Source organism: Schistocerca nitens, chromosome 2 (assembly GCF_023898315.1).
Source record: "Schistocerca nitens isolate TAMUIC-IGC-003100 chromosome 2, iqSchNite1.1, whole genome shotgun sequence".
NCBI lineage: Eukaryota > Metazoa > Arthropoda > Insecta > Orthoptera > Acrididae > Schistocerca > Schistocerca nitens.
This window is the reverse complement of record NC_064615.1, coordinates 487,906,860-487,924,428: the sequence shown is the minus strand read 5'-3', so window position 1 is coordinate 487,924,428 and position 17,569 is coordinate 487,906,860.

Genomic DNA, 17,569 nt, shown 5'->3' with positions numbered 1-17,569 from the left:
GACCGTAGTGGTGTTGCGGTTCCAGACTGCAGCGCCTTTAACCGCACGGCCACTTCGGCCGGCAAACCACGTACTGGGCCGTCCGTTTAAGCCATACAGGCAACAGCCAGGTAAAGATCTTTGTGTTGATATAGAGCAACGTCAAGGGGCGGTAATCGAATACCCTTGAGTACCCCGAGGGTTGTGGATGGGAATGAGGAGAGCATAGAGGAAACCAGCTGGGATCTGCTAGATAGATGACATAACGTCCATACAGATTTCCGTCCACACTTGCACCAGCAGGGGCAGAATGCCTGATGAACTCCAGTGGGACGTCGTCAGGGCCAGGCGACCTGCTCATAGAACCCACCTGGATAGCATCATGGACTTTGTCCTCCAGAATGTTAGCAAGCAGATCCACTGTTACATCCCCAGGAACTGAGACAAGGGAGAGTCTGGAGCCTGCTGTAGCGGGGCAGACCCTATATCGCTTTTGGTATCTAACCGACGCCCATCATAAGTCGTAAGAGCATTTGTCAAAGTCCTTTGATGGTTGTACCATTACGCTACCACATTATACATAGCTGGACATTCCTGCACTAACCCTTCATGTGTGAGCGCCATGACCATATCTCATTCAAGGTGATGGCGAGAGAGGCACGTGAGCTATATCTTGGCATGATTCACCGTCACCTGGCGCTCTGGCGAATTCCCCGAGAATGGTGAAATAGAACTCCGGCCGTGACCTCCCTTTCATAACCAGTCAAGTCCTGGCGGAGGGCAGGCCTCGTGCAGAGCACACATTATGACAGGGCAGAGTGATATGCATCGCGGCGTGGACGACAACCTGTCCATGTGGTCTCGATGAGCTGCCAGCAGGCTGGTGAAGCAAGGTGGATTGTGTCCATGGCCACGCTACACCCTATGGCGGCAAAGACTGCTGGCACAGATACATGCGTTATGGATATCATCAGCAGCTGCAACACACTGACAGTAACATGACAGATGTAAACGCTGTCGAGACGGATGGATGAATGGCCAGTGAAATGTGTAAGTCCTGGAGGACCACCAGGAACATGATCCCATTGTAGTTGGTCTTTGGGTGGCTCATGATCAATGCATCCTTCCGAATCAGAAAAAGGGGCGTGACTGTCTCAGAGACAAAAGTGAAACGTTCGCGGAGGTCACCCGAACCAGATGGCGCATAGACAATGATGATCTGACACCACTAAACGTGAGAGCCATACCTCTGCATCAGGAAAATAGGCAACTGTACCAGCGTGGATACCGTCACCTAGGAAGATAGCCACCGCACTACCAGCAGGGGAAGCATGGGAGATATGTCCTGTAAAACCATGGGAGGGCACAGAAGATTGCAACGTGCACCTCCTAAAAGAGGGTCAACGTCCGCAGTATATTGCTTGTCATGGAATAAAGCCAGTTTGGGGCATACGTGAATGGTATTAACAGTGACAGTGACTATACGATGTCTGAAAAGCTGCCATCGACAGGAGAACAGGTGATATAAACATGACAGAAGCCCAGGGAGCTCCCTGTTAGCCCCCGTGGAAGAGTGCAGCATCACTGTGACATGAAGAGAGCCGACCCCTCCAAGTGGGATCCATCGCTCTGTACATCTCCAGAACGTCCATCCTCAGCATCAATATCGTCCACCCAGGATAGAAACGTCTCACTGGCCTGGTTCAGTGGCACAGTATCAGAGGTGCGCCCGCAGGTAGCGGCAGACACAGAAGGGGAGGCAACTGCATTAGACGCAGGCGGGAGAAGGTCAGTGTATGCAGGTGGATGCTGACTGGAGACGGAGGTGGGGAAAGACGTTGTGTCGTCAGGTGGCAGGGAGTCAAGAGGACAGCACATCATCAGTAGTAGGGTCGTCATCCTGTGCGCACATCCGATGGAAGAAGTCATCAGAGGGGGTGTGGCGGTGTCTCTTCCGTTTCCTCGTTGACCATTTCTTCGTAACGTGTTGTTCCGTGTCGGATAGCGGCATCTATCTTCCGACATGTGGCCAGACGGCAGGCACGCGGACGTCGATACAGTCAATCAACAACCATGGGGTCGCGACAGTCGGCTGACGGCCACCGTCCATCGGTACTGCCTCCGGCGGCAGTGTAAGAGACACAGGCAAAACGTCCATCGCGTTGTCGAGAGGAGTCGACGCCGGTGCCACTGATTCAGAGAGCCCCGCCACGGGCGCATAAGGTACAGGTAACACAGTGGGCGTCTCAGGGAGAATGGCGTCCCTGATTGGCGTCTGAGCAAGTCCACAATGGGGACATTCAGAATGGACCTGGCCTTCCTAGCCACATCCCGAACAAGTGCGTGGGTGACCACGACAGCTTGGCAGCCCGCAATTACCAGTTAGGAAGACACGTGCTTCCTCAGTCCAATTTTTATCTGCCAGACACATCAGAGAACACGGTATGTTTCGAACGTCTTCCACGTTCCAGCAACGTGACTGACGACGTTGCCGTAACGTTTAAAGGCGGCCACCACAACGTCCGACGGCACCTCTAACGGGAGTTGGAAAACCCACAACGTTCGCAGGCCAAAACCAGCGTGATCAACCGCATCACGTCCTATATGGTGGTCAGAGTGTCAGAACTTAGACCGTTGGTAACATGGCGCAGCACAACGTCGGCGCACAGCTCTTCATTCGCCAGCTTCATTTATGTGCACGATGATACTAAGGATCGAAAAATAAATGCCAAGAATATCTTGCGGCGGGGGCCATTCAACTTCATACGCTTTGGGTAGTTCATAATCCAAAGGAATTGTTAGTGTAATCGTGGCTTGGAGATAGGGAACTACCATGAAGCTTGGCGAATTCTGACACGAAGGTAAGCCGCTACGCGGAAGTAAACATACATGCGCTCGCTCGAAAGCGGCACAACAGGCGAGAAGCAAACAAGGCACGCTCTCCTCACCACTACCGAAAGCAGACTGTCGAAGTAGCTAGTAACTTATAAATATTTTTTGTAAACCACAGAAGCTAGGCATAAGACTGCCCGGCTGCTGTACAGTAGGTTTCGCGGACTGCCAATGGGGCCGCTTGATTGCACAGCCAGGTTACTGTTATCAGGATGTGCGTGCGAGTCCCTTTTGATTTCCTAAACGACATGTGATACGTGATATTCCAGATATTCAGCTGATAAAAACATATTTTTTGGTATTCGTTAATGTTTAAAGAATGTAAAAGGAAATTTGGGAAAATGCCACACAAAATATAGTGAAGTAAAGTTTTGTGGCGTGAATGGTGGAGGACACCGAAGGGCCGGTTGTGTGTAAGTGGATCAGTTAGTTAAAGATGACTGTAGTGGTGTGTATGTAGTGTAGTGTCGTGTTTGTTTTGGATATGATGAGAGAAGGGAGAGGATAAAACCCATAGCCAGCATGTAGCCTTCTCCTCTCGAAGAGCACTAACGGGGCCACCGACCGTAACGTCTCCATCCGACGGACGGATCACATTAACAGTGCCACATGCCCTCACTGCAAGGCACACTGCGGAGAGGTTTGGAATTCAATACAGGACATTTGCACAAAGACTGGTGATCAAGGACTTTACTCCAGCTCCACTCCTGTCCCCCACTGTCGTAAGGGCAAAGGTAAAATAGTCAACAACACGCGGCGTACCCGGGCGGTCACCCATGCTTGTACTTGCCACGCCCGATGGTGCTTAACTTAGTTGAAGTAACGGGAACCAGTGTATCCACAGCGGCATGGCCACTGACAAGGTCACATAGCAAATGTAGCTCACACCGCACTGGTGCTGGTGTTGGGCCGTATCTCGCGCCAAACTCCACTGCAGTCAGGGGGCAGGCCATTGTCCTCAGACCCCTCTGAAATGGTCCTGTAGTATGCTGGACTCTGCGGTGTAGTACCTGACACCTTCCATAGTTGCGACGAGATGTCACTCCAAGACGCCAGTTAAGTATGGAACAGGTAGCATTACTGACACCTGACAGCATCTGTGGTATGTGTTCTTATTTGTTTAATATTAAAGTAATAATTTACAGTTACCTAATGTCCTTTTGGAATCATAATCATAACTGAACGCAGTGGGCAATAAACAAAATTATCATTAAGCCAGACAACGTGTTTGGCCATAAATACTTACTCTTAACAGTGTGGAGCTGGGCAGATTGCTAGTAATTTACAAATCATACTGGTGTGGAGCATACCTTAGAACATTCTACACTACACACCTTACCGCACCTACTGCATACAGTAAATTCCTGATTACATAATTAGATTATCTATAAACGAGACTTTTTTATGCAGAGTACTAACTGTGTCTGCTGACACTACCCCTTAACTTCTTTTTAATGATAGTCACCTTCCTGGTTCGCAACTGTTTCATTCTGTCTGCAACATATGAGGCATTCCTGTCTTCAGCATGTCAGATATTTCTGACAGTTATTATAAATTTAATCAGATAATGGTCCAGCGGTAGCGTCTTTGATTATGGCTTCGTCTCGGGTTAGAACTCAGCCAGTGCTTAAATTCTGAATGAGAATCGTTAGCAATGGCAGCTGAAGGCAACCGGTATAAAATGTCAACCTCATTCAGCAAACAGCCTCGTCAAAGAGAGCTGAGGAATGGACAGAGGTACAGGGAAACCGTTTGCTATTGAGGGGCGAAAATACTCCCAGAAGGCAGAAGAATCGGCAGTGGTCAACTAGATGATTATGCAGAGGCAATGGAAACAACTGGAAGTAAACCCTGGGGACATTTAACTTCTAGTTCAGGGCTTCACAACATACGTGCTCGCGGAGCAAGCTGTGAGCAGCAAGGCGCGAGCACGCTCTACATTCCTATTAATTTGTGAACTGTTACACAATAAAAGGTGTCACAGAAGTTTGGGATTCTCGGTTATCTTGTACTTTTTGCTCTTTACAATTTCGTATATGTTCGGAGTAATTGTTTTGTGCATTGTAGGCGCAGCGTGCGGTTTAAATTTTGATCAGACAATGCGTTTCTCAGGCGCGTCTTGTTACATTTCATTGCAGAGAACAGTTGTTCACAAACACACGTGGAACCGAACATTGATATTATTGTAGCCGCCAGTTTGTGCAAACGAGGAAATCTATCCTGAGGGAAATGTCTGTAAAATTCCAAAATGTTTTTCTTGTTCTGAAATGCCGGCCGGAGTGGCCGAGCGGTTAAAGGCGCTACAGTCTGGAACCGCACGACCGCTACGGTCGCAGGTTCGAATCCTGCCTCGGGCATGGATGTGTGTGATGTCCTTAGGTTAGTTAGGTTTAAGTAGTTCTAAGTTCTAGGGGACTTATGACCACAGCAGTTGAGTCCCATAGTGCTCAGAGCCATTTGAACCATTTTTTTTGTTCTGAAATTTGTCTCTGTATTCTCTGTCACACTGCAGGTCAATAATTTCTAGTTGCAGGACGAATCTCTTCAATATTCGCTGAATATGGAGAGGAGAACAGATCAAAATCACTGTCTAGTGCTGTCAGATCTTGAAAGCGTTGATCAAATTCTTCCTTAAGGGTAACTAAACTATGTGAATTACGTTCACAGTCTTTGTGAACATCTTGCATCGATGATAATTTAGGAAAATGAGCTAGATTTCCTGTTTCCAACTGACTCGCCCAAAGTGTCAATTTCATTTTAAAAGCACGTATTCGATCTATGAAACGAGTAACTAGCAGATCTTTACCTTGTAGTGAAATGTTCAAAGCATTCAGATGGCTACTTAAATCTGCTAAGAACGCGAGATCACATTTCCATGAAGGCTCTTTCAATTCAGGAACACACATGTTATTTATTTCCATGAACATATTTATCTCATCTAATAGGCAAAAAAATCGATTTAATAATTGGCCTCAACTAAGCCAGCGGACCTCGCTGTAATAAGGCAGGCTACCATACTGGCTCTCTACATCCTCAAGAAAGCTTTTAAAAAAATGGTTCAAATGGCTCTGAGCACTATGGGACTTAACATCTATGGTCATCAGTCCCCTAGAACTTAGAACTAATTAAACCTAACTAACCTAAGGACAGCACACAACACCCAGTCATCACGAGGCAGAGAAAGAAAGCTTTTAAATTGCCTGTGTTGTAGCCCATGCTTCCATATATAATTGGTTGTACGAACAACAACACTCATCACATTTTTTAGAATGATACTCTTTGCACATAAGTTTTCCTGGTGGATCACACAGTGCATTTTCTCCTTCGCAACGAAACCTGATTTTTTCCCTGTCATCGCTGGTGCACCGTCTGTAGACACTGAAACCAAAGAATTCCACGACAATCCTATATTTTCAACACTTTCTTCAACACTACTTAAATCACCTCCGGTTGCAGTGTTCTTCATGGCTACTACATCAAGGAGCTCCTTCCTTACCTGAAGATCTCTATTAACACCTCTAATAAATATGGCAAGCTGCGCTGTTCCAGTGATATCAACACTTTCGTCCAGAGCTAGAGAATACGCCATAAAATCTTTACAGATATTTGCAAGCTGGCTCTGGACGTCGTCTGCCATGTCCTGTATGCGACGCATAATGGTCACGTTAGATAATGGCACAATCCGAAACTGTTCAACTTGAGATGGACGCAAATGTTCCGCTGCAACTACCAAACATTCTTTTATTAAATCGCCATCAGTGAAGGGGCGCAGGGATTTTGCTAAAAGCAAAGCAATTTTATAACTCACTCTGAGAGCTGCCTCAAAAAAATGGCTCTGAGCACTATGGGACTCAACATCTTAGGTCATAAGTCCACTATAACTTAGAACTACTTAAACCTAACTAACCTAAGGACATCACACACATCCATGCCCGAGGCAGGATTCGAACCTGCGACCGTAGCAGTCCCGCGGTTCCGGACTGCAGCGCCAGAACCGCTAGACCACCGCGGCCGGCAGAGCTGCCTCAGTTTATTTTTCTTCGTCGTCCAGATCTTCTTCGGATAGCTTCCTTTTAAGTTTAATAACTTCCTGTGCACGACCTGGTCCACCACATTTTCCACTTCCGTAGACTTTCTCGTGGTACGACATATAATGTCGCTGCAAATTAAATTTCCTAAAAGAATTCAGCGTTTTGTGACATACTAAACATTTTGCAACACCATCTTTTTCTGTAAACAGATACAATTCCTCCCAATGGCGGTTGAACTGCGAGAGCATGGTTGGGGTTACACAACGGCGACTTGACATGATTCTTAACCAGCAAAGTGACTGTTAGAGCTGATCATAGTACTTTAAACGTTACACAGTCGGCGCGAATTCAATAGGCATGCTGCGGCCCTATTCAAACGTGCGCGCGCATTTCCCCTCCCTCCCCCCCTCTCTACTCCGCGACCTTGCACCTGCTCGCGAGCACGTGCCTGAGCAGACGCGAGTACTCGCGCTCAAAACCGGCCAGTTGTTAAGCCCTGTTCTAGTTGAAACAAGTCATGTCTCTCTATTGGCAAAAGACTACGGATTAGTCGCCCATTAGGATCTCTCTTAGGACTATCTAGTTTGAGGCAACATTGAGAAATAAGTAACGAAAGTGTAACGTAGTACAAATCGGAAGTATTATGTCAGAAGTCTGAATGTGGTAGGAAAGCTTGAAAATTTGAAATGGGAAATACAAAGGCTCAACATAGATATCCAGGTGTCAGTGGAGTTAAATGGTGAGAAGATTTCTGATCAGAAGGTCGTGAATTTCAACAACAGCAGAAAATGGTATAACGGAAGTAGGATTCGTTATGAACATGAAACTAGACCAGAAACACAGTAACTACGAATTGTTCGGTGATAGGTTTGTTCTCATCATAATAGACAGCAAACCATCGCCAACAACAATTATTCAGTAATACTCGCAGACGTCTAAAACGGAAGATGAAGGGATAGAGTATATGAGGAACGTATACATGTAATTCAGTATATGAATGGATATAACCTGACAGCTGTGAGGGACTGGAATGTAGATGTAGGGAAAGAAATAGAAGAAAGGATTACAGGAGAATATGGGCTTGGTAGCAGGAATGAAAGTGGAGAAAGATTAACTGCATTCTGCATTACATTTCATTTACTAATAACAAACTGGCCGAACGGAAAGCCGTGTGTTTTTACCGATACGTGGACGACACGTTTGTCATCTGGCCCCACGGACATGATCATCTACAGACGTTTTTAGAACATCTAAATTCCGTCCACGACAACATACGGTTCACCATGGAGATCGAGAAGGAAATGAAATTACCCTTTCTTGATGTACTTGTAGAGCGGAGATCAAACGGCACACTGGGTCATAGCGTACACCGCAAGCCAACATATACGGACCTACACTCCTGGAAATTGAAATAAGAACACCGTGAATTCATTGTCCCAGGAAGGGGAAACTTTATTGACACATTCCTGGGGTCAGATACATCACATGATCACACTGACAGAACCACAGGCACATAGACACAGGCAACAGAGCATGCACAATGTCGGCACTAGTACAGTGTATATCCACCTTTCGCAGCAATGCAGGCTGCTATTCTCCCATGGAGACGATCGTAGAGATGCTGGATGTAGTCCTGTGGAACGGCTTGCCATGCCATTTCCACCTGGCGCCTCAGTTGGACCAGCGTTCGTGGTGGACGTGCAGACCGCGTGAGACGACGCTTCATCCAGTCCCAAACATGCTCAATGGGGGACAGATCCGGAGATCTTGCTGGCCAGGGTAGTTGACTTACACCTTCTAGAGCACGTTGGGTGGCACGGGATGCATGCGGACGTGCATTGTCCTGTTGGAACAGCAAGTTCCCTTGCCGGTCTAGGAATGGTAGAACGATGGGTTCGATGACGGTTTGGATGTACCGTGCACTATTCAGTGTCCCCTCGACGATCACCAGTGGTGTACGGCCAGTGTAGGAGATCGCTCCCCACACCATGATGCCGGGTGTTGGCCCTGTGTGCCTCGGTCGTATGCAGTCCTGATTGTGGCGCTCACCTGCACGGCGCCAAACACGCATACGACCATCATTGGCACCAAGGCAGAAGCGACTCTCATCGCTGAAGACGACACGTCTCCATTCGTCACTCCATTCACGCCTGTCGCGACACCACTGGAGGCGGGCTGCACGATGTTGGGGCATGAGCGGAAGACGGCCTAACGGTGTGCGGGACCGTAGCCCAGCTTCATGGAGACGGTTGCGAATGGTCCTCGCTGATACCCCAGGAGCAACAGTGTCCCTAATTTGCTGGGAAGTGGCGGTGCGGTCCCCTACGGCACTGCGTAGGATCCTACGGTCTTGGCGTGCATCCGTGCGTCGCTGCGATCCGGTCCCAGGTCGACGGGCACGTGCACCTTCCGCCGACCACTGGCGACAACATCGATGTACTGTGGAGACCTCCCGCCCCACGTGTTGAGATTCGGCGGTACGTCCACCCGGCCTCCCGCATGCCCACTATACGCCCTCGCTCAAAGTCCGTCAACTGCACATACGGTTCACGTCCACGCTGTCGCGGCATGCTACCAGTGTTAAAGACTGCGATGGAGCTCCGTATGCCACGGCAAACTGGCTGACACTGACGGCGGCGGTGCACAAATGCTGCGCAGCTAGCGCCATTCGACGGCCAACACCTCGGTTCCTGGTGTGTCCGCTGTGCCGTGCGTGTGATCATTGCTTGTACAGCCCTCTCGCAGTGTTCGGAGCAAGTATGGTGGGTCTGACACACCGGTGTCAATGTGTTCTTTTTTCCATTTCCAGGAGTGTATATCTACATGCCTCGAGTTGCCACCATCCTGCACAACTCAACGGGATGCTCAATACATTGGTTCATAGGGCATACTCGATATCGGACGAACAAAGTCTGCACAAAGAACTCAAACACCTATAAAATGTGTTTCACAAGAACGGATACAGACAACGACAGATTCAGACAGCCCTCAGACAACGGAAACACTGCAGAAACCCAAATGAAGAACAGTCTAAAGATGAGGAAACAAGCCTTGCCTTTCTACCGTATGCAGGTAACGCGACATCAAAAATTCGGAGACTGCTAAAACAACACAAAATTGACACGGTCTTCCGACCACCATCCGAGATACGGGCCCTACTGGGGACAGTGAAACACGGATTTGGCCTCAAGAAAGTGCGCGTATATAATATTCCATGTGGTTGCGGCAAATCCTACATCGGTCAAACAATCCGAACAGTCAAAGACCGCTACGAAGAACACCAACGCCACACGCGCCTAGGCCAGCCCACCAAATCGGTTCTGTCAGATAAATGGCTCTGAGCACTATGGGACTTAACATCTTAGGTCATCAGTCCCCTAGAACTTAGAACTACTTAAACCTAACTAACCTAAGGACATCACACACATCCATGCCCGAGGCAGGATTCGAACCTGCGACCGTAGCGCCGGCCAGAGTGGCCGAGCGGTTCTAGGCGCTACAGTCTGGAACCGCGCGACCGTTACGGTCGCAGGTTCGAATCCTGCCTCGGGCATGGACGTGTGTGATGTCCTTAGGTTAGTTAGGTTTAAGTGGTTCTAAGTTCTAGGGGACTGATGACCTCAGCAGTTAAGTCCCATAGTGCTCAGAGCCATTTGAACCATTTTTTGAGACCGTAGCAGTCCCGCGGGTACTGTCATAACACTGTTTGGAAACTGGACACAACGCGAGATACGAAGGAGAAAGATTCTGGCCCCTGGGACAGCATCTTCAAGGAAGCCATTGAAATTCGCGTAACAGACAATCTCATAAACCGAGACACAGGTTTTCATCTAAGCAAGACATGGTAACCATTTCTTAACTCCATCAAGGAGTCATGCCACAAGCGGACACAAGACTCTTTTACGACGGCCGCAGAGGACACTCCACCGAGTTCTGCATCTGCCAACACCCGACGCGAGGCCGGGGGTGAGCGGTGACCTGGGTCGGCGCCCGCAAACTGATTGTCGGCGGCCGCAACCGGAAGTTCGGCGGCCGCAATCGGACCTTCGGCGCAGGTAATCGAAGCCTGACTGACGGACATAAATAACACTGACAATGGGCAGACAGACCATCCCATCAGAATCACCTGATGATGGCGGAAAGGTTATTCGCCGAAATATCGTGGGACTTCGACGATCGCATCCGGCTGGACACCCGAGAGCCCTGGAAGCAACATATACGCCGGGAAAGCCCCCAATCACATAACAAATACAATTTTCAAAAATCATAAGTGGAAAAGGGATACTTAGAAAAGGCTTGGAGATACGGAAATATTCCATTATGATTACATCATGATCATACAGAGATGTGGAATCAGATATCGGACTGCATTGCGTACACAGGAGCAGATATACACTCCTCGAAATTGAAATAAGAACACCGTGAATTCATTGTCCCAGGAAGGGGAAACTTTATTGACACATTCCTGGGGTCAGATGCATCACATGATCACACTGACAGAACCACAGGCACATAGACACAGGCAACAGAGCATGCACAATGTCGGCACTAGTACAGTGTATATCCACCTTTCGCAGCAATGCAGGCTGCTATTCTCCCATGGAGACGATCGTAGAGATGCTGGATGTAGTCCTGTGGAACGGCTTGCCATGCCATTTCCACCCGGCGCCTCAGTTGGACCAGCGTTCGTGGTGGACGTGCAGACCGCGTGAGACGACGCTTCATCCAGTCCCAAACATGCTCAATGGGGGACAGATCCGGAGATCTTGCTGGCCAGGGTAGTTGACTTACACCTTCTAGAGCACGTTGGGTGGCACGGGATACATGCGGACGTGCATTGTCCTGTTGGAACAGCAAGTTCCCTTGCCGGTCTAGGAATGGTAGAACGATGGGTTCGATGACGGTTTGGATGTACCGTGCACTATTCAGTGTCCCATCGACGATCACCAGTGGTGTACGGCCAGTGTAGGAGATCGCTCCCCACACCATGATTCCGGGTGTTGGCCCTGTGTGCCTCGGTCGTATGCAGTCCTGATTGTGGCGCTCACCTGCACGGCGCCAAACACGCATACGACCATCATTGGCACCAAGGCAGAAGCGACTCTCATCGCTGAAGACGACACGTCTCCATTCGTCCCTCCATTCACGCCTTTCGCGACACCACTGGAGGCGGGCTGCACGATGTTGGGGCGTGAGCGGAAGACGGCCTAACGGTGTGCGGGACCGTAGCACAGCTTCATGGAGACGGTTGCGAATGGTCCTCGCCGATACCCCAGGAGCAACAGTGTCCCTAATTTGCTGGGAAGTGGCGGTGCGGTCCCCTACGGCACTGCGTAGGATCCTACGGTCTTGGCGTGCATCCGTGCGTCGCTGCGGTCCGGTCCCAGGTCGACGGGCACGTGCATCTTCCGCCGACCACTGGCGACAACATCGATGTACTGTGGAGACCTCACGCCCCACGTGTTGAGCAATTCGGCGGTACGTCCACCCGGCCTCCCGCATGCCCACTATACGCCCTCGCTCAAAGTCCGTCAACTGCACATACGGTTCACGTCCACGCTGTCGCGGCATGCTACCAGTGTTAAAGACTGCGATGGAGCTCCGTATGCCACGGCAAACTGGCTGACACTGACGGCGGCGGTGCACAAATGCTGCGCAGCTAGCGCCATTCGACGGCCAACACCTCGGTTCCTGGTGTGTCCGCTGTGCCGTGCGTGTGATCATTGCTTGTACAGCCCTCTCGCAGTGTCCGGAGCAAGTATGGTGGGTCTGACACACCGGTGTCAATGTGTTCTTTTTTCCATTTCCAGGAGTGTAGATTGGGAACACAGCTTCGTAATGGTGAAGAGTAGGCTGAAATTTAAGAGAATATCTGGAAAATCAATGCGCAGAGAAATGGGATACTCAGGTGATTAAGAATAACAAATTGCGCTTGAAGTTGTATAAGGCTATGGAACTGCAATAACAGCTCAGTTAAAGGTGAATGGCGGTCGCAGGTTCGAATCCTGCCTCGGGCATGGATGTGTGTGATGTCCTTAGGTTAGTTTGATTTAAGTAGTTCTAAGTTCTAGGGGACTGATGACCTCCGAAGTTAAGTCCCATAGTGCTCAGAGCCATTTTTTAAAGATGAATGGTCATCTCTAAAACAGAGAATCACGGAAGTTGGAAAAGTAAGTACAGCGAGATAACTGCGAAGAAACGTTGGAAAACACAAGAAATATTCAACTGATCGATGATAGATGGAAGTACGAAGGAAATTCAGGGAAAATGAGGCATACAGAAATATAAATCCTTATGAATTAAATAAACAGCAACTGCAAGGAAGCCAAGATGAATGTTTGCAGGAAAAATGTGAGGAAATTTAAAAAGAAATGGTCGTCGGAAGGACTGATTCCGCACAAGGAAAAATCAAGCTGACCATTGGTGAAATTAAAAACACCGAAGTCAAATTTAAGAGTGTAATGGGAGAGAGAGAGGACGTGTCTGATTAACGGCTCTTGCATCCGTGTGGCTGGTAATACACGGAAGAACGGAAAAGGTAACTGAGCATCTGTTAGATGACGATCAGTTTGACTCTCGGGAAGATAGGGCACCAGAGACGCATTTCTAACATTATGATTGATAATTGAGGCAAAGCGTAACAAAAACGAAGACACATTCATAGTATTTGTCGATCTGGAAGAAGCGCTGGCGATATAAAATAGTGCAAAATGATCGAAATTGTAGAAGAAATGGCAGTAAGCGACGGCGATATTCAGTGTGTAGAAGAACCAAGAGAAAAAAAGTAAGAATTGAAGACCAAGAATGAAGGGTTCGGATTGAGGAGGGTGTAAGACCGGGATATAGTTTTTCATGCCTCCTGTTCAGTCAACACATCGAAGAAGAAATAAAAGGAAAGTTCAAGAGTGGGATTAAAAATTGAGGGTTAAAGGATGCGAATGATAAAATTCACTGATGACATTTCTATCGTCAGTGAAAGTGAAGAAAAATTACATGATGTGTTGAATGAAATGAACAATCTAATGAGTCCAGATTATAAACTGATAATAAACTGAAGGAAGAGCAAAATAAAGAAGAGCAGCATAAATGAGATTAGCGATAATATCAAAACTAGGGACCACGAAGTATATGGAATGAAGGAATTGTGCTACATTGGAAAAACAACAAGAAATGACGGACGAAACAAGGAGGGCATACTGTACTGTTAATCAGGGTGTCACGTGCGATTGCTAAAGTGTTTCAGAGTCTCAAACCTAATCACCAGAAACAAGAATGGTATGACAGCAGCAGCGGAACCCTGCAGCTCACATGAGACGCAGCCAAGCAGCACCTGCAGCAGCGACACGGCAGTTGCGCTTCTCTATGGACACCCTCTGCTGGCAGCTTCCGGAATCACTAGAGAGGGAGGCACAGATCCCTTACTTTATTAAACCACCAACTTTTGAACTTGCTTTTTGTTCCCCAGTCCATGATTCGTCACCACTAAATGCTGTGCTCCAAACGCACTTTTTCAGAGAGGCTGATGTTTAATATCAAAGGACTACTCTTGGCCAGGAATGCTGTCTTTGCGAGTCGTTATCTGCTGTAAATGCAGAACTGGCGAAGAAAGGAATGTACGAAAACCACTGACAAGAAGCGACAGGATGACAGAACATTTGTTGAGACATCAGGCAATAACTTCTATGGCACCTGATGGAGCTGTAGAGAGTGAAAACTGTAGAAGAAGAGTGAGACTGGAATACAGCCAACATTATTATTATTATTATTACGAGGGCTATTCGGAAAGTAAGTTCCGATCGATCGCGAAACGAAAACCACTGAAAATCCGATGAAGCTTTGCACAGATATGTCTCCAGTACGCCTGTCGATCGTGTCACTTCGCTTTTTTCGTATCTGAGGGCACAGTGAGCAAGTAAAGATGCCTAGAAAATAGTGTCTCCCGCCAAGTACAAGGGCCAGGTGAGAGATTTCGCCTGAAGCTATGCAGCCCACATAACTGTCATGTGTTTCCTTCTTGAAGACAATTCTCAGCCGGATTCTTCAGCGGTAATGAAGATGCTCCTGCAGCGTTTTCGATGGGGACTGTTTAATCACCCACAATACAGGCCGTACGTCGCTCCCTCTGAGTTTCATCTGTGCTCACATCAATCGCTGGCTGCGAAGACAACATTTTGGCACAGACAACGAGTTATAGACCAGCGTAAAGAATTGGTGAAAAGTACTGGCGGCTGCTTTTTACGATGAGGGTATTGGAAAGTTGGTACAAAGCTACGACAAACGTTTAAGTCGGAGGGGCGACCACGTGGATAAGTAGGTGGAAGATGTAGCGAACTGTTGCATATAAAACATTATTGATTTTCACAGTGGTTTCCATTTCGTGGGCGATCGGATTTCTCTTTCCGAATACCCCTTGTAGTATTAATCGTACGTAAATTACACATACTAATAAAATGTGTACATAATTTACAAAGTTACAGACAATTATTTATATAATTTATCACATCCGCTGTAGTATCCAAGGTGACAGATGGCCGATTGGTCGGATGCTCACATGATGTTAGTACGAGACTATGACTAGCACCTTCTATAATGACTATATTTGGAGTTATTTCTGCCTCACTCTAACGCCACGTATTGATGGTTCGACTCATACAGGTACCAAATAGTAGGGATACTGGCCACTACGTTTCATCTGCTGTTGAAAATAGTGCCATATATTTGCTATGGGATAAGATTGAGTGATTTAGTGTTCCAGTCGAACTGCAATAGAGTGTCCGGGTGTTTGTCAGACCAGGGACATATGCGCACGGCCCTGCAAGCAAGGCAGTCGTCATCCTACAAAACGTGAGTCACCACCACAACATATTCATCATGGAGATGTACAAGAAAGGCCAGCACTGGGACACTGATAACGTTAAAACAAGCAACCTGGTTAATGTTCATGGTAGCCAAACGCACAGACCGAAGTCATCTTACGAAAAACACCCCCAAAACGTAACATACTCTTATAACTAAATAAAATAGTCGTCTGTTGTGAGATAAATTTCTGTGCATTCTACTTCTTTACTACAACTGTATCTGCGTATATTGAAAGATAAATGTCCTACAGTGTACGGTGCAAGTGCGGAAGAAAAAAAAAAGACTGGAAAAGAGCTTGCTTTTTCTTTATGAGGAATTGTGAGGAGGAAAGTGGTCGTTTATAAAGGCTGTATTACTGTTTTGTCGTTTTCTTCCATTTACTTAATGATTTTCTTGCTGTAATAATTTTCTCAGGTCTTCCTAATAACGACGTCAGACAATGAAAAAAAAATAGTCAGCTACAGAATACATCTCGTTAACACTTCTGTTCTCTCCTCCTCGTCGAACTGAGGTTATTATCAAGATGAGAGGTGGTATTACACGGTATTAGCGAGAACTAGCCTGTGGGTGACTATTATTTTTGTCTGATGTCGTAATAAGGAAGGCATGAGAAATATACTATAACAAGACATTCACTAAATAGATTAAAGACAATGACAGAAACAGTAACACAGCCATTACCGAACGATCACTTCCCTTCTCATAATTCCGTATAATGAAAAGAAAATCTCTTTTCCAGTCTTCTTCTTACCCGCAATTGCGCCGTGCACCGTACACTGCAGACCATGTAGCCCTTCATACACTCCTGGAAATTGAAATAAGAACACCGTGAATTCATTGTCCCAGGAAGGGGAAACTTTATTGACACATTCCTGGGGTCAGATACATCACATGATCACACTGACAGAACCACAGGCACATACACACAGGCAACAGAGCATGCACAATGTCGGCACTAGTACAGTGTATATCCACCTTTCGCAGCAATGCAGGCTGCTATTCTCCCATGGAGACGATCGTAGAGATGCTGGATGTAGTCCTGTGGAACGGCTTGCCATTCCATTTCCACCTGGCGCCTCAGTTGGACCAGCGTTCGTGGTGGACGTGCAGACCGCGTGAGACGACGCTTCATCCAGTCCCAAACATGCTCAATGGGGGACAGATCCGGAGATCTTGCTGGCCAGGGTAGTTGACTTACACCTTCTAGAGCACGTTGGGTGGCACGGGATACATGCGGACGTGCATTGTCCTGTTGGAACAGCAAGTTCCCTTGCTGGTCTAGGAATGGTAGAACGATGGGTTCGATGACGGTTTGGATGTACCGTGCACTATTCAGTGTCCCCTCGACGATCACCAGTGGTGTACGGCCAGTGTAGGAGATCGCTCCCCACACCATGATGCCGGGTGTTGGCCCTGTGTGCCTCGGTCGTATGCAGTCCTGATTGTGGCGCTCACCTGCACGGCGCCAAACAAGCATACGACTATCATTGGCACCAAGGCAGAAGCGACTCTCATCGCTGAAGACGACACGTCTCCATTCGTCCCTCCATTCACGCCTGTCGCGACACCACTGGAGGCGGGCTGCACGATGTTGGGGCGTGAGCGGAAGACGGCCTAACGGTGTGCGGGACCGTAGCCCAGCTTCATGGAGACGGTTGAGAATGGTCCTCGCCGATACCCCAGGAGCAACAGTGTCCCTAATTTGCTGGGAAGTGGCGGTGCGGTCCCCTACGGCACTGCGTAGGATCCTACGGTCTTGGCGTGCATCCGTGCGTCGCTGCGGTCCGGTCCCAGGTCGACGGGCACGT